At 40.8% G+C, this 20746-nt stretch overlaps 1 long non-coding RNA gene across 11 annotated transcripts in view; it reads right to left on the reverse strand.

The window, feature by feature from the left end:
* LOC138164555 (uncharacterized) overlaps nucleotides 1–20746 on the reverse strand; it is a 56326-nt gene that overhangs the window by 1206 nt on the left and 34374 nt on the right. For 2 of the 11 annotated variants that reach the window (XR_011169121.1, XR_011169112.1), the window contains 3 exons: nucleotides 6805–6858; nucleotides 6031–6130; nucleotides 1047–1277 (listed from right to left, as the gene is read on the reverse strand). This is a non-coding gene — a long non-coding RNA (uncharacterized lncRNA). Of the gene's footprint in view, nucleotides 1–1046; nucleotides 1278–6030; nucleotides 6859–20417; nucleotides 20490–20746 lie in introns of all 11 variants that reach the window. The other 9 variants (XR_011169120.1, XR_011169110.1, XR_011169122.1 and 6 more) reach the window with 6 other exon arrangements.

The raw sequence follows: 20746 nt of genomic DNA on the forward strand, positions 1-20746 counted from the left end.
GTCTAGGGCAGGGGTGGGGAGCTTCTGTCCTTGAGGCCACTTTGGCCCTCTGTGTCTTCAAGTATGGCCCTTTGACTGAATCCAAACTTCACAGAACAAATCCCCTTAAGGGCCTCCCTTGAGGACCTAGAGGGCCACATGTGACCTCAAGGCAGTAGTTCCCCACCCCTGGTCTAGAGATCCTCCCTGCCCTGTCCTCCCCTCCCCATTCACTCTCTTTTTATCAGAAAGTAAAAAGAAAGTGTTGGCTAGTACTCGGCTTAAAGTCAGGAAGATCTCTAATGAAATCCCACCTGTGATAATTACTAGCTGTGTGAACATGAGTAAATCATTTAACTTCAACCTCAGTTTTCTAATCTATAAAATGGGGATAATACCACATAAGACTTTTGTGAGGTTCAGATGAGTTAAAAGTACGTGAAGCACTTTGAAAAATTTGAAAAGCTTTATAAATGTCTGTTATTATTTTGAATCAGAACAGAAAATGTTTTAGATCCATCACATACTCTGGAAGATGAGAGTGAAGAAATATAGCCTTTTTAGCAATCCCCGAGAAGCAACAAAACCACACAAAAAAATGACTCTCAGTGACTTGTTCGGGAACCCATACCCCCTGCCATGCTGAATATACATGATCATTTTCAGGGCTAAAAGAATTCATAACAGCAGATCAATCTTCCCACTCATCTATGGGAAGGTAATACTAAGAAGTAACTGAATCCAAGGAAGTGGGATTAGAAAGGGCTCCCCACCTCTAATCTCCCTATTCATTGTCCCTACTATAAAGCACTGCATTATAGTTGGGTCTAGGTGCATGTGCATAGAGTAAGAGGTAGAAGAATGCCACGTTCCCTCAGTATCAGTAGAAGACAATCATGTCCAAAGACATGAAAATAAGGCAAAAATATGCCCTCTAGACAAGGACCTTGTTATAACTGGTGATGAGAGAGACAGGGCTCACATCCTATTTACTGGTAGGAGCCAAGGATGGATTAGATGCAGACACAAAGTTGTCCAAAGAGCCCAGTAGAAAAATAATATCATACCTAAAAAGAGCATCTTAAGGACTCCAACGCAGTCAAGATTGAGGATTTTCTTCTGTTGGTTCATTGAAAATATCCTTGAAACAATTCCAGTAACAGATAGGAAGTCAGAGATTATGTATATTTCTTCTGGCTCCAACATACTTTTGATTTTTTTCTGCTAGGTCTCTATATTTTGAGAGATTTTCCTTCCATGTTGTTTGAAGATTATGAGTGTTCAGAATAGCAACATACCTGTTAAGAACATCATTCATAAAGTTTTGGGGATCAGTGATATGTCTAGGTGAGTCTGAGTGATAGCTTTGTCTGTGCTGAGCTCTGGTTCCAAAAGTTCCTTTGTGAAATTCTCAAGGATGTTTCTGGCTCTACATTTGGTAGTTCAAGGATTTGTCTTTTGTTGGGTTATGAAGATCATCAAGCTTATGGATCATCTAGGCCAGGAGTGGAGAATCTGCCTCCTCAAGGCCACAGCACTTGAGGTCCTAGAAGGCCACATGTGGCCTTGAGGCTGCTGGTTCCCCACCCCAGATCTAGGCCAACATGTTCATTTTACACAGAGAAAATGGTTATTTGCCCAAGAATGCACATGCTGGAAGTTAGCAGGGGTAGGACTGAAGTCCACACTTATTCAGTCTCCAAATTCAGTGTTTTTGGGATATTTCACATTTATGTCCTGGGGTTCTGAAATGATCAGAAAGACCCAAACCAGTACTTAGAAAAGATTGTATAAGAATGCAGCTCCCGAATTCCACAGCCCTGTCTTTGGGCTCATGGTTTCTTCATTGGCATGGTGCTAAATAGCAGAGATTCCTGTATGTCTGCATACCAACTGTGTCTTCGCCCTATCTCTGCTTCTAAGCTGTAACCCACGACCAGTGGCTTTTTACCTTGAAAATCATTCTTCTTCCTATTCCCTCTCCTTAGAAAGCCTGCCAATTTTTTTTATCCTTTAATCCTTTTCCTTTCCTTCCTCCGCCTTCTCTTCTATAGCCTTCTTTCTCATCAATATAGTCTGAAATCAGATATTAGAGTGAAGCAGTGAATAGAAAACCAAAGTCAAGAAGAAATGAATTCAAATCTGGACTCAAACACTTACTAGCTGTATGACCCTAGACAAGTCACTTCACCCTGTTTGCCTCAGTTTCCTCATCTGTAAAATTAGTTGGAGAAGGAAATGGCAAATCACTCTGGTATCTTTGCCAAGCAAACCCCACATAGGAACATGAAGAGTCAGACATGACTCAACAACAACAACAACAAAGAAAAACCATGGTGGAAACCAGTGTGTGCTGCAAACTATTAATGTAATTGGGTTATTACATGGAAACCAGCCTAAAATAAGGAGGCGCTAGGGGAGCCACACTATCAAAACCACAGAAGTAGACACAAATAAAAGACACATGTGAACCAAATCAACTAGAAGGGGAAGAGAGAGAGGTTAGGACTATGCTGCCGTGCCCAGAGACCTAGATTTAAAGCCAGCTAACCTGGGATTTCTCATGGCCCTGAATATGTCACCTCATCTCTCTGGGACTCAATTTACCCATCTGTAAGACCAGATAATGTCTAGGATTTCTTTCAGGTCTAATTCAGATACTCTAAAAGATACAGATAAAAAGATTGTAGGGTCATAGATTTCTGAGCTAATGCCATCATGTCCAATTTCTTCATTTTACAAAATGGGAAGGTGGGATTTGAATCCAGAGTCTCTGACACCAGATCAGGGGCTCTGAAAAAGAATCCAAGAAACCTAGCTCAAAAAAGTTTGTTTTTATTCCATAAATAAAATTTATAATTGTTTTTTTAATACCAAGCCATCATATGGGAGATCTGAAAGCTAGATATTCCCTGAAACAAATTTTGTGGAATAACAGACCAGTGAAGCCAATAGCCAGTTACCATCCAAGAGCCCTAGGGGGTGACTTGATTCTCCTCCAGGCTGGAGGGAAATCTTAGAACTAGGAATTTCTTTTTTCTCACCAGCTTGTAGACATAGAAATGTGTGGCAAAGTAGAAACCTAAAAACTCCAAGGTTACAAAGTCCACGACTGAGGCATGGGTGACCCATTCTTTAACTTGGGGATGTTACCTAGTTTGAAGAGGAATACCAGTTGCTAACAAGACCCCTTTTGCAGAAATGAGATAAATGAAGTTATAATCAAAGCAGGATAGAAGGATAACATGAACAGTCCAAAGTCCAAAAACAAAGGCCACCCTCCAATACACATTGACCTTCATCACCGAGACTGCTTGAAAAGATCCCTAGCAGTCCAGAAGGCAAACAACACAGAGGTGGGCGCTTTTTTTTTACATCTATAAATGTGATTTTACCTGCTAGCAGAGCTGCTGGAGTTTAATAGGCTCATACTGATGCTTAAGTGTTTTGAAACACCTATTACAGGCAACTATTTCAAACCAGCTTCTACCAAAGGAGAAGCAAAGGAAATTGGCCCCCAAGAAAAACAAGAAAGGAATTGCATGGAGTTAACTTACAATGCCACACACAAGAATATTGTGAGTTGGTGTGATTGCTATTTAATAAGGCTCAGTCCCCCACATGGCCCAGTTGGATTCACCTCAATAAAGACAATTCCATTCTGTGGCCATAGGCTGTTCCCTTAGACCTGACAGCACTCTCACAAACATCAGCCCAGAGTAGGGAAACATATGTGTGTGTGTGTATCATGCATGTAGGCATATGCTCCTCTCCAACTGCTAGTACCCTCCCTTCCAATCTTGTATGTTTGTATTTATTATCTTTACATTTATCCTAGATATACTTATATGTGGTATTTACATATTTGTATTTGTCTCTCTCCATCCTCTCCTATCAATGCAAGATACTTGAAAATAAAGATCATTTCATTCTTTGTATTTATACCCCAGTCCCTAGCACAAGGCCTGGCACATAGCAGGCATTTAATTAATACTTGGTAATTAACTGGTTGATTATGTAATATGTTTGGTCCCATGGCCTTAGAATCAAAGCTGGTATATGTAGTTATTCCAATCTAGGTCTGCTCTCATACCTAGTTGGTATAAAGGAATCAGACAAAAACAAGACTCACTAGGGCAGTTATTTCGTATCATTTAGTTCATTCAGTTCAGCATTTCTCCATGAGAGAAGTATGAGAAGACTCTCAAATGAGGGGATAGAAAATGGGAGGTTGCTTGAGACCTGTTGCTGCTGATCACTGGAGTCCAGCTCTTTGTGGCCCCAGCTGGAGTTTTCTTGGCAAAGATACTGGAGTGGTTTGTCATTTCCTTCTCCAGCTCATTTTACAAATGAGGAAACTCAGGCAAACAGGATTAAGTGACTTGACCAGGATCATACAGCTAGTAAGTGTCTGAGGCTTAGTTTTGAACTCAGGAAAGAGTTTTTCTGAATCCAGACTAGACATTCTAACTACTGCACCACCTAGCTGACCCACTTGAGAATAATGAAAGAGTAATAATACCACATTTCTATAAACCTTTAAGGTTTACAACAACTTCCTAGGGCACAAGTATTATTATCCCCATTCTACAGATGAGGAGACTGAGGCTGATGGAGGTTAAATGAATAGTCTGGAAGAAGAGTGGCAAAGGTTCTAATCCCATTTCTGTTACTATCTCCCTGTGTGACCTTGGTCAAGTCACCTCACTGCTCTAGGCCTGTTTCCTCATCTATAAAAATCTCTCTCTAGCTCTGATGCTACATGACCCATTCAAGAATTGAATAAACAACACTATCATTGTTGCTGGAAAGGGTCTATCCTTTGACTGGGCTATGGCTCTAATCCCCATCCTTATGACTGCTCAGACATCTCCTTCCTCATATGCCCCTCCGTATGTGTGTTGCTTCCCACTATTAAAAAGTAAACTCCATGAAGTGTTTAATAAATGCTTTCAGATTCACTGAATTATTCATTCTGGAGAAAGAGACAGAAAGACCCATGTTCATCTGTGGCAATTAATAAAATGAAAGAAGAGAGTTAATGCTGCCCTGAGTCGGAGCCAAAATTCAGCCAGGCCGTTGTTGCCGTCTCCAACAATGGAAACCAAAGGAAAGCATGGCTGCCCTCTGTGATATTAACTTCACTGCAGGGCAAAGTCTGGTGTTGGGCATAGTGGGGGAGGCACCTGCAGGGGAATAGCTTACATTCTCACTGATACATATAAGCATTCAGATTCAAATTCAGCTGCTAGGGGGCAGAGACAATAAACTTTTATTCTCCCTAAACTCACGGCCAGTGGAGGAGAGTGGAATGTTTTCCTAATCCCACAGTGTCCTCTCCTTCCTCTCAATGTTGAGGAAATCAGTCTCTAAATGGAATAAGCCCACCCAGGTGGTGCTAGAGTGGATGTCCTTAACTTTGTGCATGTGTCCTGGACGCCTTTAGTAGTCTGGTAAGCTTATGGCTTCCTTCTCAGAATAATGATTGTAAATGCATAAAATAAAATTCATAGGATTACGGTTATCTCATCCCCAACGAGACTTTCCCCATTGCAGTTTCAATATATATCACAGGTCAGCAAAATAAATTACATGGGGAGTTTGGGGGGAGGTTTATGGAAACCACAGACAACACTCAAAGGCCAACAGACAATATAGAAAAAGTTTAGCAAATCAGAAATGCATAAAATAGATGCATAAGATTGTATAATATCAATATATTTTATCTCAATACTATAATAATTCTGAATTCTTCTCTGATACAAAAGGAGGGACAAAGAATTTTTTATGAATTTTCCAGATTGCAGGGGTGTGGTGTCCCTAACTCCCACAATGTGGAAGGAATAACCAAATAAAGGAAATCAACTATATTGAAATACAATTATCAAAAAAAAATTTTTAATCCAAAGACCCCATGAAATATATTCAAAGAGCTCAGGTTAGGAATCCCTGCTTAGTCTAGAGGGACTCATGGGGCCTGAGGGGACAATTGGTTTGAGGAGAGAATAGGGGACCCTGGGGGAATGCTGGTATAGGATGAAAGTAGATTACCTATGTGCTTGGAGAAGGACCCCAGTTTGTAGAGTCGTTCTGACCCAATCTGATATTAACTTTGTAGGAGGTAAGCCTGCTCTTGTCTTCTGGGAACCTACTGTGAGTGCAGAGGTCAGCAGAATTAGTCATCAAAGGAGAAATTAGAATGAGGGCCCTTTCCCACTGCACTTAAAACTGGATGTAGGCTAACTAAATCTGACACATTTGGGAAGTTCTATGAGCAGGAAGGGCAGGAACTGGTTTTTGTTTTGTCTTTGCAACCCTCCCACCTAGAATACATAGTGCTTTATGCAAAGCATTTGCTTAATCAATGCATATTAGGTTGATTGAATTAGATTGGATTATCCAAAATGCATAGGTCACATTTAGATCCATTATATTAGAGTTGCATATATATATATAATATATATGTATGTATATATATAAAAACATGGATCATATGTAGGCATATGGTATGTAATATCCCTGTTAGGGAGTCATATAAAATATGCCTTAATTATACTCTACATTACTCATCACCCTGGCGGGGCATGGTATTTCAATCTTGCTACTGTCTAGATTTCTGCAGTGACCCGACGTCACATCTGTAACCACAGTCGCCCCCTCCTCTGGAGGTAGCTCAGTAATCTCTGATCCATCTGGCCCTCAGTTTCCAATTTGGACCCTGTCAGTGACCCAACTGAATAATTCTGTTGTCAATGATGGAGAATCAAGTAGAAAAGAAATGGCCCCTTATACTACGCATGCCTCATCCAGACATGGAATACCAACATGCAGCTTCTTCATCTGGACCTTGATCTGGATCCTTGCCACATAGACCATTGCCTAGAGAAGAGGAAGGGAAAGGAACAGCATTTATTAAGCACCTACTATGTACCAGGCATCGAGTTAAGCACTTTACAAATATCTCATTTGATCCAGCACTAGTGGTCCACCTGTGTCTGGTGGGCGGGTCCTGCTTGAAGTCTACTTTGTACACATTCATTTATCAAATTAGCCAGCCCATATCTAGCAGAGATCAGTGCCCTAGGAAAACTGGACATAGGACAAAGGAAGGGGAAGGAATAGGAGGAAAAACTATAAGTCAGAAGGTAGGGGCTACCTAGATAGTCAAATACAAGTAGGGGTATGGCCGTGCCCCTCCCTATAGAGGTAAGAGAGCAAAAGGAAGGCCAAGGGACAGGAAGATAATGGTGGTCAAAGGGGACAAAGGGGAAAGGGGACTTTGAAGATAAATATTGCCCAGTTTATAATTTTCCTTGGAGCCAGACCTGGCCTGGAGGAAGGGAGGACTGGGATTTATGTCCCTGATGACACTATTGGCCTAAATTGGCCTAAATTGTTACACTAATAGGGTCTAATAGCTATTTTTTTTTTCTAACCTCACATTGGCTGCTGCTAGGTGTCATAGTGTTAGCTGCATTTGGCGGTCTCTGCAGGGGGCCTTCAGCATGGACCAGTAGCCTCTCCCCTGATGACTCCTGACAGTTCAAATGCTCAGTTCCCCATGTCAGTGGTGGCACATCCCAACACATTGTTCATTAATAGTGAAGACCATGGGGATTGGTGATCAGTGTGCCCAGTGGGGAGCCAGGAGCTCCAGTTTCTAGCTATGCACCAGCTCATGGTATGGCCCTTGCCAAGCCTCAGCACCACTTACCGGTGAAGTTTCTACACTTAACTAAATGAGAATCATGTTACATTCCCTACCCTAAGGCTGGATGGTTTTCACAAAGCAGTTCTGGCAAATTCCCCTTAACGGCAGACAATGAAGTAGAATTTTTAGGACTTGCTAGTTGCTGCTTCTCCCTCTCCCATCTTTGATAGGGCAGGTTACCTCTCACAGGATCAGTTACATGATGCTGGGCCTGGAGTCAGGAGGACTCGAGTTAAAATCCAGCCTCAGACACTTACCAGCTGTGTGACCTTAGGCAAGTCACTTAACTCTGTTTGCCTCGGTTTCCTATTCTGTAAAATTAGCTGGAAAAGGAAAAGGCAAACCACTCCAGTGTCTTTGCCAAGAAACCCTCATATGGGGTCACAAAGAGTTGGACATGATTGAAACAACTGAACAACAATGCCTCTCACAAGGCATCCATGAAACTACTCAGCTGCCATTGGCCTCGTCTGACCTTATCAAGGCCACTAGGTATTGTAGTGCAAAGAGTAGTGGATATGAAGTTAGGAATGACCAAATTTCAAATCCCATCAAGAACTGTGTGATCAAGCCAGTTAACAGATGTGCAATGCTTTACAAACGTTAAAGAGCCAAAGGAATTCTTGTTATCATAATTATAATTATTATTAGCAAGTCTATAAACTTCTCTGAGTTCAAAGCTAGCCTCAGACACTTACTGCCTGCACAAATCACTTACCCTCTGCCTCAGTTTCCTCGATTGTAAAATAGGGATAAAAATAGCATCTGTATCCTATGGCTACCGTGAGGCTCAAATAAGATAATATCTGCAAATAGTTTGACACATAGTAGACACTTAATAAATGCTTCATTCACTCTTTCCACTCCTTCACCCTCAGTTTCCGCCATTTCTATTAAGTGGGGGTGCCAATAATAGCACCTACCTCACAGGATCAAATAGAATATTGTGAGGATTGAGAGATAGGTAAAAGTACTTTGCAAAGTTTCTAATCTGATTAAAAAGGGCTATTATTATTTTCTGTCCCCTGCCTAAACCACAGGGTTGTTGTAATATCTTTTGAGTATTAGGGTGCTTTTGCAAAGTTCCCTGGAAATAGAAACTGCTTAATATGACTTGATATTAAGCACTGCAGCATAGGGAGGCAGTTCTGGTGTATTGCCAGATTTGTTTGTCTTAGTCTGTATATACAGTATGATTGTTTTGAAAACATGAATTTGTTCCAAAAAGACTGATATATTAGGGAATGGTTTAAGCATAATGGGAACTTTGTGTATTCTCATACCTGATTTTGCCTAGAAGAAACCACAAGAGAACGTAGAAAACTTCACCAATTCCATCCAATAAACATTTATTAAGCACCTATTGTGTGTTAAGTGCTGAAATGCAATTCATGAAAAGACAGTCCCTGTGCTCGGGAGCTTACAATCTAAAGGGGAGACAATCTATAAAAGAAGGCAGGAAGGGGGTGGGGAGGATGGGCACCACAGGGTACCCAGATGGTGTGGGGCTGGGGATCTTGTTCTGTAGAGCTGAAACCAGGCAAAGCAGCAGATTGCAAAGTGGAGTGAATGCAGTTTCTGCCCTTTATAAAGGAAGGCATTGAGAGGAGTTTTGTAGCCTGTCCCCTAGCCATCCAATCAGAAGGAGGGGAGGCTGAGAGAGCTTTAGGTTGAAGCTTGACTTAGTGGTATGGTGGAAAGTTTAAGACATGATGAGTTTATCCTGGCATAGGCATCTTGTTCTAAGGCAGAGCAGCAGAAGAAAAGTAATAACTTACAAACCACAGCCCTTCCCATGCCCGCTTCCACAAGGAAACTTCAGGTCTTTTTCAAGGCAAAACGCCCTATGTATTGTGCCATATTTATTTATCTCATAGGTTTAGTAAGAGCTGTGGACTGAGGAGGACTGTTCTACCTTTACCCCCTACCCTACCTTTCACCATGGCAGGTTCCCCACCCCTGACCAAGGTCCTAACCCCTAGAGTTGCCCAAAGTTCCTTGACTTTGCCTCTCCAGGCCCTACGGGAACCCAGGCCCAAGGCCCCAGAGAGACACTACCACTATTTATTGAAGTATTTATATATTTCTTAAGATAAATGCTTAAATTTAATTTAACTTAATTTAATATGCCTACAAAACTGTTCTACTGTTTATTTTTGGTTCCTATCTTTTTTTAAATGTTGCTGTTGAAGTTTTTGAGTGTTGTATGCCTAATCTCATTTTCTCCATAAGCCCTGTACAATTTTGCACAACGTAGCGATTTTTAGGAAGCAAAACTGACTGTACTTACTATCTTCTTTATAACATGAGCTCTTTGTGAGTATAAATTGTTTCATTCTTTGTGTCTGTTTCCCCAATGCACAGGAACCCAATTGATAGGAGAGATAAAATGTATTTTGGCTTTGGAGTCAGAACCCAGCGTAGAACAACACCTTGTCCACTATACAATCTTGGCAAAATTAAGTAATCTAAGACTCAGTTTCCTCATCTGTAAAATGGAACTAATAATATTTGTACTACCTACTTAACAAAATTGCTCTGAGGGGAGGACACAAGGTATAGAGGACTGTGCATTTGAGATGAGAAAACCTGGTTTTGATTTCCAGTTCTGCTATGGGCTTCCCACATAATTTTTGACAAGTCATTTAATTTGTTAGGGCCTCAGATTTCTCCTCTGTAAAAAGAGGACATTGAATTAGATGATCTTTGAGGTCCTTTTCGAGGACTAGATGGATGAATCTATGCTACTATCATTCTATGATGTTCATAAAGAGATCTGTAAACCTCAAAGAGCTATGTTCGCATTAGCAATTACTATGTTTACGTGCACAAGGATCTGGAAACTAGGAAATGCTGAGCTTTAGAGTTTCTCCCTGTGACTTCAGGAAAAGAAACCATGAACTTGTTCAGTCTCTGTTCCCCTATCTTTGCAATGAGAATAATTGCATCTTTATTGTAGGTAGTGACTAATAGGGATATGAGAAAAATAAGCTGCTTTGCTATATTTCTGAGGTCTGGTATTTGGGGAAATGCAAAACAAAAGGAGAATAAATAAATGCATTTTTTACCCTGGTGTTTACATTCCAACTAGAACTCACTAGTATTCAAATTAATTTCTACATATAGCACCTACTGTTTATAGAATCTTGTGCTAAGTTCTGGATAAGATTTAATTTATTTGAATCAGACTTCTGTCTAATTTATTTAATTTAAATTTATTTCTACTATGAATTTAATAATCATCAGCAAACATGAACATTTCAGTCTAGACAGAACAAAAGAAAGGATTGTATATGGAACTATGAACTTGTTTTATATATATATATATATATATATATATATATATATATATATATAAAATTTTTAAGTGCATACTAAACTTAGTCATAATAAAATCCCTCAGTTTGTCTGTCTCCCCGTTTGAATTTCTTTTTGTGCATTTGGTTTTATACCATGTATGTTTTAAATTTTTTATTCGGTACCTTTCTTTCCTTTCCCCCACCCCTCACTATCTCTACAGACTAACTTAGCCTCTCCTGTAATCAAAGCCTTCCCGTATAACACAAAAGTATAGTCAAGCAAAACAATTCAACACTTTGGCCACTTGTGAAAATGTCTGTCTTATTCAGTGTATCGATCAGAGTTTTGTAGTCTTTCCAATTTCCATTATTTTGGTCAAATTGTAAATTATTCTCAGGCTTCTGCTTACTTCAGTCTACATCAGTCCATAAAAATCTTCCCAGTTTCCTCTGAATTAGTCACAGTTGTCATTTTGAACAGTAATAAGATTATATTACAATAATACACCACAATTTGTTCCTTCATTTCCTTATAAGCCCTTGCTTTGTTTCTAGTTGGTTTGTTGTTTTTCTTTTCTGCTACAAAAAAAAAAAAAGTTTCTACAAACATTTCTATACCTTTGCATGCTTTCCTTTTGGCTTTTACTTCTTGGGTGAGGTGTGGGGTGGGAGTGGGGAGTGCCTAGCCCTGTGTGGTATCCCTGCCTGAAGATATTTACAATTGAGAGACTTTGAGAGCATAGTCCCAAATTACTTTCCAGAAAAGCTGTACCAATTCCCGGTTCAAGCAACAGTGTCTTAATGTGTCTGTCCTCCCATAGCCTCCAATGATTATGTTTATTTATGAAATTTAAACAAGTCATGATGAGGCAATGAAGGGGAATGTGGGTGAGGCTGAAGGGTGGTTGTAGGGGGAAGATAGGGAGTCGTTTGTTATTGTTGTTTGTGCTTTGTTCTCAAAGAGGACCAATGACATCCACGAGGAACACATCTTGACATGTGTCTGAACTAGATTTAAGTGAGGCAGAGCTGGAGAAGTCATCAGCCTCACTTTCTCCTAGAGAATCATCACAGTCCAGTGGCAAGACAAAAGTTAAGACAACTGGAGATTACCCAGTAATTGTAATGAAAGTAGTAATGTGTAAAATGTAGTAAAAATAAACGAGTAAATAAATAAAGGGAGTAATGAAAGAAAGTCCCTTCAAGACTTAAGGATCTTGGGGAGTAGATTCAGCTCTTTATCTTCTGGTGGTCAGAGTTCAGGGAAAGATTATCAGAGGACCTGTGTTCAAATTTTGATTTTTCTGCCTATACTTCCATGGGCAAGTCACTTAATCTCTAGGCTTATTTCCTGGTCAGTAAATTAAAGGTGATGCACAAAGTCCCTTCCAGATCTAAGTCTATAATTCTATGACTCTGTTCAGCTTTGTTCAGTCATTTCAGTCATATCAAACTCTTTGCAACCCCATTTGGGGTTTTCTTAGCAAAGATACTGGAGTGATTTATCATTTCCTTATCTAGCACATTATACAAATGAGGAAACTGAGGCAATCAGGGTCAACAGGGTCACACAGCAAGTAAGTATCTGAGGCTGAATTTGAACTCAGGTCTTCCTGACTCCAGATACTGTAATGACAAAGTAATATAGTCATCCTCAGTTAAACATACCCCTCTCAAATAGTACCTAAGAAATCCAGAACCATTAACAACTCGTGTTTTGTTTTGTGTTATTAACTCACATTTCCACAGAACACTAATGTTTGCAATGCACTTTTTTTCATAACAGTAAAGGAGGGTCACACAGCCAGCAAGTATCACGGTTAGGATTCAAATCCAGGTCTTCTGACAATAAGATCAGTGCTCCTTCTACCATATCACATTTCCTCCAGCCTCAAGATTGTCCAAGGATAAACTAAGACCCCTTAGGATTTCCTTGCTCCTTGAAGCAGATCTGGTCCTGCCTGGCATTGTCTCCCCTCTCCTCCTCTTCCCAGTCCCAAAAAGTTGAGATGTAACAGGCCTAGGCTCAGAAATAAGGCAAAGACATCACATTCTACTCAGAGCAGTTCTCCCTGGTCTGAGTCAAGGAGACCTAGGTTCTAACCCTGACTCTGCCGCTCATCTGTTCTGGATCTTCAGACAAGTCCCTTCACCTGTGTTCGCCTCAGTTTCCTTTTCTGTAAAAAGAGAACATCCAACTAGAGGGAATATTCTGTTTCTTCTTAGCTCTGCTACTTTCTGCAGGGTGAGACTAAGTACGTTTCTGGAGAAATGAAAAATAAAAAAATAAAACCCACTTCTCTGAGGCAGTCTTCTGGCCGCCCAAGAAGAATCATTTACCTCCAAAGGGTGAGCATTGTTTTTATGAGAGGGATTGTATTTTACTCTGCCGTCAGACTAGGCTTATTTTTAATCTATTGGTTATCCTCTAGGGATTGACAGCAGGCCTGGGATGCTGCCTAAAATAGAGGGCAAAGAGAGCTTAATAGGGTCTTTTATTTTCTGGCCACAGTCTTCCCTTCCCCCCTTTCTCTCCACCCTCCTCCCTTTTTTAAAGGCACTTTAGAAGCAGAGATTTTAAACATCCCAAGAGGTCAAACAAATTGCATTTTTGCTACAATGGGGGGGGGGGGAAAGGGGAGGGGTGTGGCAGATGGTAAATTGGCTGCTGAGCAACCCAGCAAGTCCTTTTCCACGACATCTTTCTCTTAGCCCCCAACTGGCAGAACCGCACCATCAGGGCCAGCTTTTGAGGAGGAGTGGGGGTGGGGGCCAGATCCAATCGAAAACAGAGAAACAAGGCACACCAGGAGTCTCCCTGGCTGGGAAATTATTTCCTAATAAAACTACAAAGTGAAGAGCGATAGCTGGGCAATGCTGACAAGTATTGTTGTCTTGTATCAAAATCTCTTTATAAACCTATTGGAAGAACAGAGTTCCATTTCACTTTGAAGTCCCTGTTCAAAGCCCTTTATGCACACACTCCCTGCCAGGAGAACAGGGGTGGTGGGGGATGGAAAGGGAAGAGGAGAGGAAGCAGAAGAAACTTGGAAAAGGCCTCTTGCAAATATATACCTCCAAACTGAGGGATTCCCCATTTAGCAGGTTGTTGCTCTCTATGCTTTTACCAGGGGAAGGTAACATGAGTTTGGATTCAGCCAGAGGGCCTCACTTGAGGACCCAGAGGGCCACATGTGGTTTCAAGGCCACAGGTTCCCTACCCCTACCCCCTTAAGATGCCCCATTAAACCAAAAGGATAAGTTAGAAGTGACCTCAGAGGTCATCTAGCCCAACTCTCCCATTTTATAGAAAAGGAAACTGAGGCCCCTGAGGTTAAGTACCCAAGGCCACACAGGTAGCAGACATCAGAGAAAAGGATTTGAACTCTGATCTTCTGACTCCAGAGAGGATTTTCAAGGAATAGGCCATTGGCTAGAAATAAAGAAAAAAATCTGTTCTCTGCAGCAGTAGATTAACAACGTGATACAAAGGCCAGGGTTTAGATGAAGACATAAAATGACAGTGCCCCCTCCTTCTCCCACCCCTTGGACCATATCAGCCAAAGGTAGTACTGCCTTATAGAGTTCATAGGTTTAGAGCTGGAAGTGACCTTCTTGTTCAGTCATGTCCAACTCCTCCTGACCCCATTTGGGGCTTGCTTGGCAAAGATACTGGAGAGATTTGCTATTTCATTCTCTACTCATTTTACAGATGAGGAAACTGAGGCAAACAGGGTTAAGTGACTTGCCCAGGGTCACACAGCTAGTAAGTGTCTGAGGTTGGATTTGAACTCAAGTCTTCCTGACTCCCGGCCCAGTGCTCTATCCACTATACCATCTAGCTGCCTAAAAGTCACCTTAGAGGTCATCTAATCCAACTTTCTCATCTCACAGTTCAGGAAATTGAGTCCAAGAAAGGATAAGTGACTTGCCTAAAGTCACATCAAGAGAAAGTGGCAGAATCAAGATTTAATCCCAGTTATCTGACTCAAAATCCAGGTTTCAATCCACTACTGCCTTATTCTCATACCCAGACAAAAAAGATAGCTCACGTTTCTGTAGGTGCTTTGAGGTTTACAACACTCTTTCCTCACAATGCTCCTGTGGCAGAGGCATTGACAATATAATTACTTTCATTTTACAGATGGGGACACCGAGGCCCAGCAAAATGAAGGGATTTGCCCAAGCTAAGTACCCAAGCCAAGACTGAGAGCCAGATCCTCTGTCACTGAGACCCCTACAGCAACACCAAGTTTCTCAATGCAGCTACCTAAGTTCTGACAAGAATTAGGTCTAATTTTCCACTCTGCACGAACATCACATGTTGTCAGAACTCACTCCACATTAACTAAATGTAACAGGAGAATGCCATGGAGAACAGGTGAAGGTAGCAACTGCCTCTCCCCATGACCCCAGGCACCATCTGGGCAGGAGAAGAGAAAGCAAAAAGCTCCCTAGAGAAGCTGGAGAGGAATTCCTTTTCAGGCCCTGAGCTTCCAGATGCCTGGGGCTGGGGGTAGGAGCTCCAGCATGAAAGGTGGACCAAGGAGCAGAGAAGGGGAAAGCAGAGAGTGCAGCATACACCCCGGCCTTTCATCTACTGTATTTAATAGCTGTGGTATTTCCTTCACTAACAGTCACAAGGAGGCACACCACCAGTCTGGGACTAATCTGTATGCTTCTAACCACTCCCATTCCCATTCTGTCCCTATGGAAATAGTTCAGCCTCTTTTCCTCTCCTTGCCAAATGTCAATTCTTTCTTTCCCCTCTATCATTATCATTTCCTTCCTAGCTAACCCTTTGCCTAGTCCCATTTGTCCCCAGCATATACAGTTTGTAACAGAGCAGGCTTCCAGCTAGTAAGATGACTGGTAAAAAGCTCAATCAATGTTCATACTGTTGTTTCAGGTCTAAATTAATCATTTGCTTTGGTGTTGACTGTCAAATCCAAATGAGAGCTCTGCTCTTCCTATTAGGGAAGTTGTGCCTTTCTGCTTTTTTTTTTCCTATATTGCAGTTAGCAAGCAGGAGTGGAAATTATTTTCCCCTGAAGGAAGGGAGGCTGGGAGAAATGTTTGACCCACAAAGTAATCCATGGACCAAAACAGTTTGACTATCTCTAAATCAGGGATTCTTAATCTGGTGTCCAAAGAACCTGAAGGGATCTGTAGCTAGATTTCAAGGGATCCATGAACCTGGGTGGGAAAAAAGAAGATCTTTTTTTCAGTATATTTGGTTCCCTTCATCGTTCTGTGTATTTTATTTTATACATTTAAAAACACTGTTCTGAGAAGAGGTCCATAGGTTTTACAAAACTGCAAAAGAGGTCTGTGACATAAAAAGGTTAAGAATCTCTTCTCTAAAAAGAAAAGACTCTCAACATTCATTCTAAGCTCCAATCAGTACCCTTCAAGTGTCATTGCAACCACATTATTTCTGTACTATCCTCAAGTACCCAGTGCCCACCTTTCTCCCAAATCACTTTCAGTCTCCCTGGTCTCAAAATCTCTATCTCTTTTCCCTTCCTTCCTACACATCCCCCATCTCCATTCTCCTAAATAGCAAATGTACTCCTTACCCATCCTTTTTGGATTCTTGCTCCAGCTCTGCTCTATGACCTTATGTCATTTACCTCATCAGAACCAATTAGGAAGATCTTTGCAAAATAGGAAAACACTCAGCATAATGCCAGAAGTCAACAAGACCTAGAATTTGATTTGTTTTCATCTTAAAAATCCAAGCTTAAAGCTCCCTACATACATATCTTAAAGCTTCATGAAAATATTATTTCACACTGTTTCTCATGGAACTGCTGCCAAGAATACTGAGACCATAGCTTTGGGGTTTAAAGGAGAGACAAGAACAAGGAGAAGGTGGGGGGTGTAGATGGGCATCTGTTGTCCTCTGCAGGTCTTCCCTTTGGCAAGCAAATCCCTGAATCAAAGCATTACCTTATGCAATGCAAATAGGGTTCTGATGAGGTCATTGCATTCTGCTAGAATATTATCTCTGACATTTTATTCATAATAATTATAGAGCGCTTTCCACCTTCAAAGTGCTTTGCAAACAATAATTAATTAATTAACACTCCTAACACCCTGGTGAGGTAGCTTAGTATTATTAATTTATCTCTACAGTATATTATTATCCACCTCTTTACTCCCTCCCCTTGAGTAGGAGCTGCCGAGTTTCTCTGCAGTATTTCCTGTCTTTAGCTGTCTGCCATTTTTATACACCAGCTTTCCATCATACTTATGGTTGAGGAACTAGCCCTCTAAACAATTTCAACTGAGATTTCTACAAAATAACCATAGACCAAAAAAATAAAACAAAATTCTCCTTTTTCTCTTGATTTTGGACCATTAATGTTTGCTTATCTTGTTTCCAGCCAACTTTTCTGCCCACCCTTTCCTTCATTTCTACCATTCTCTAGCCTCCCTTCCCCATCTCTTTCACATTCACTTCTTTTCTCCATCTCATCCCCTCTCTACTTTGTTTTCTTCATTCGGATATAAACAACCTTTGTGCCTATTCTTTAGCTTCCCTTTAATTTCTTCCTTCTTCTCAGTCTCTGCTACTCTATCTGTCATTTTGCCCACTATCCACCATCCCAGTTATTTGGATTTTAATTATGTAAATTAGTCAACTCTGAGGGGTGCTTAAGGAAATGCTATCATTTAACTCCATTTCTTCCTGCTCTCACTCTTCATTTTTTTTATCTCTTATTTCCTTCTTGGCTCATACTTTCTTCCTCCTATTCTTAATTCTATCCCCACCTATTCCTCTGAAAGCCCCCACTAATCCATACCCTCCCTCATGAAACTCCCTGCACACTTCCTCCCATTAATATTGCCCCTTACACACATTCTCTTTCATTTTCTTTGCTGCAGGTCAAATACCATTACAATGGATTCCAAAGGTGGTACTCAAATCCCTGCAGTGTACTGGATTTTTAAAAAAATTGTAGGTGGGTAGTGGAAATCCAGAGATTGTGATTGTAATGCTTTGGTATTTTGTGAAACAGAATTTGACTTGCATATTCCATCTACCATTTTTCATTTATCCCTATTTCTCTAGCTCTTCTTTGGTTTCCATTCATTTCCTCTACTGCTAACCTTTAGCCTCTGTCTCCTGGATTAACTCTTGTAAATGTGATCTCTGTATGGTCTTTTGAAAGGAAAGCTTTGAACTGGATTCTAGTCCTGGTTTGGCCACTAACCCCCTGTGTTACCCTAGGCAAGTCACAATTTCTCTGGGCCTTGGTTTTCTCATCTATATAAGGAAGGATTGAGCTACATAATATTTAAGGTCTACTATGTCCATTTGATACCTACAGATCTTCCATTTTAAGAAAAATGCCCAAGCCAGCTATGCCTTTGCTCCCCTCTAGGTTCCACACCTTTCTCCAGACTTTCTCCAATATGCCCCAGTGTGAGTACCTTCTCCCTTCCTTCCTCTGGCTTTTGAGGTTTCATCATGCTTTGCTTTGGCCCATTAGAATACAAGCTTCTTGAGAGCAGAGACTTTCTTTCCACTTGCATTTGTATTCCCAGAGTACTAGACTTGGAGCCCCAAAAACTGGGAGTTCAAATCTTGACTTCAGAGAACTAGTTGTAAGACCTTGGGCAAGTCATTTAACCTCTGTCTGACTCAGTTTCCTCAGCTGTGAAGTGGGCATAATTATGATACCAATTTCCCAGTGTTATGGTAAGGATTTAATGAGATAATATTTGTAAATCATTTTAAGTATGTTAAAGTGCTGTGTAAATGCTACGTATTATTGAAGGAAGATGTCACCTTCTTGAATCTGTCTCTGCTGAGACCTTGGAGATGTGGTATTTAAAGCCCTTTACAATCTGGCATCATCCTTTTCAGCTTTATTACACATTACTCTCTTTTTAAATACTTTAGTCCAGAGAAATTGGCCTTCTTCTGTTCTTCATAAATGGCACTTCATCTCCCATCTCCATATCTTTGCACAAGTTGGCCCCTGTGTCTGTAATGTAACCTTTCCTCACCCCTTCCTCTTAGAATTCTTAGCTTCCTTCAAGGTTCATTTAAAGTACCACCTTGTATAGGAAGCCCTTCCACATCCATACCTCCCCTCAGCTGCTATTGTCTGCCCTAACTCCTAAGTTGTCCTGTATGAATGTAAGCAGAGTGTGTGTGTATAATGTTCATACATATGCATATATACATATATAGATGTATATGTACATCTATATATGTATATTGTGTGTGTATTTGTAATGTGAATGTGAATTTAAGATCTTCCCTGCCACTAGGCTTAAATGCACCTGTAGCCTGTGGTGGGAGGCTTATTTTTCAGGAGGTATTTTGTGATTAGGCAGTGGGTCAAGAGGGTTGTGACACTCTCTGAGCCAGGAGAAAGCAATGTGAGGCTTTGTTTTGGAACTCACTTTGAGAAGTGTTGTGTGATTTGACCAGATGAGACTCTGGGCAGCCGTCGAGAGCCCCCCAGCTTTGAAAACCCAGATGTTGATGCTTCCCTCTCTGGTAACTATGACTAGGTATGGATGTAATGTCAGACACTTGGAGGCCTGTCTGCTTGAAATGTTTACCTGTCTTGTAACTTCTCCTTGTAACTTCTGTCTGTATACTCTGAAGTTCAGGGTGCTGACTTTTCTCCTGAACTAGGTAAATGATATGCTTGATTGATTAAAGCAAGATTGTTAACCCATTTTGAGTTGCTTTCCTTTAGAAAAGCAGATCTAAGAACCTGTGTTGGCAGCCACCCTGGGGATGCTGGGGTGCTTGCTGTTACAGTATTATATATAATACACACACACACACACACACACACACACACACACACACACACACACACTATCTTTCTTTGCTAGATTAAAATTTTTTCCAGGGCAGGGATTAAACAGTCCATTAAGCAGATATTTTTGTTATTCAATAAACAGGCAATAGGGATAATAAATAATAATATTATATTATATTTTATGTAATTTAAATATATTTATGTTTAATATAATTTAAATAATAATATTTAAGCACTAGGGATACAAAGAAACAAACAAAAAAAACAGACCTGCCCTCAAGAAGTTCACATTCTAACAAGGGAGACAACATGCAAAGTATTAAGAAGATATGAGATATGTGCAGAGTAGACAGAAGAGATCATGAGAGGGGAAGGCATTGGTAGCTGGGAAGGCCAAGAAAAGCTTCCTGGAGTAGGAGAGATCTGATCCTCATCTTGAAGGAATTCAGGCATTCTAAGAGGTAGAAGGGAGGAGGGAGAACATTCCAAGCATTGGAGAGAGCCAGTGGACAGACACAGAGACCAGAAATGGCCAGGGTTGTGTTCAAGGAACCCAAAGAAGGCTGGTATTGCTGGAAATAAAGAGCCACTCAAATTCAGGATACAAAGAATTTGAAAGTCAAATTAGGAAAGTACCTTTTTCATTTTGAGTGTGTTGAGCCAGCAAGGGGAAAGTGGATTTCTTCATTTTACTGGACATCCTGCCTCCTGGGAAAAGGGGGAAACCAGGGTCGATTGTAACAAGAAATAACTTAGAGATAGGACAACACATATAGAAAACTGGCTTGAGAACTGACTCTGAAGTTAAAAAACCTGCATTCAAATCCCACTTCTGATACTCTCTGCCCATGTGACCTTGGGCAAGTCAAAATCTACCTGAGCCTGTTTTTTCATCTTAAAATAATGGGGTTGGAGTGGCTAGGTGGCGCAGTAAATAAAGTACTGGCCCTGAAGTCTGGAGGACC

Source organism: Petaurus breviceps, unplaced genomic scaffold (assembly GCF_028583685.1).
Source record: "Petaurus breviceps papuanus isolate PSGF00001 unplaced genomic scaffold, PetGlider_PUasm1.0 190, whole genome shotgun sequence".
Lineage (NCBI taxonomy): Eukaryota > Metazoa > Chordata > Mammalia > Diprotodontia > Petauridae > Petaurus > Petaurus breviceps.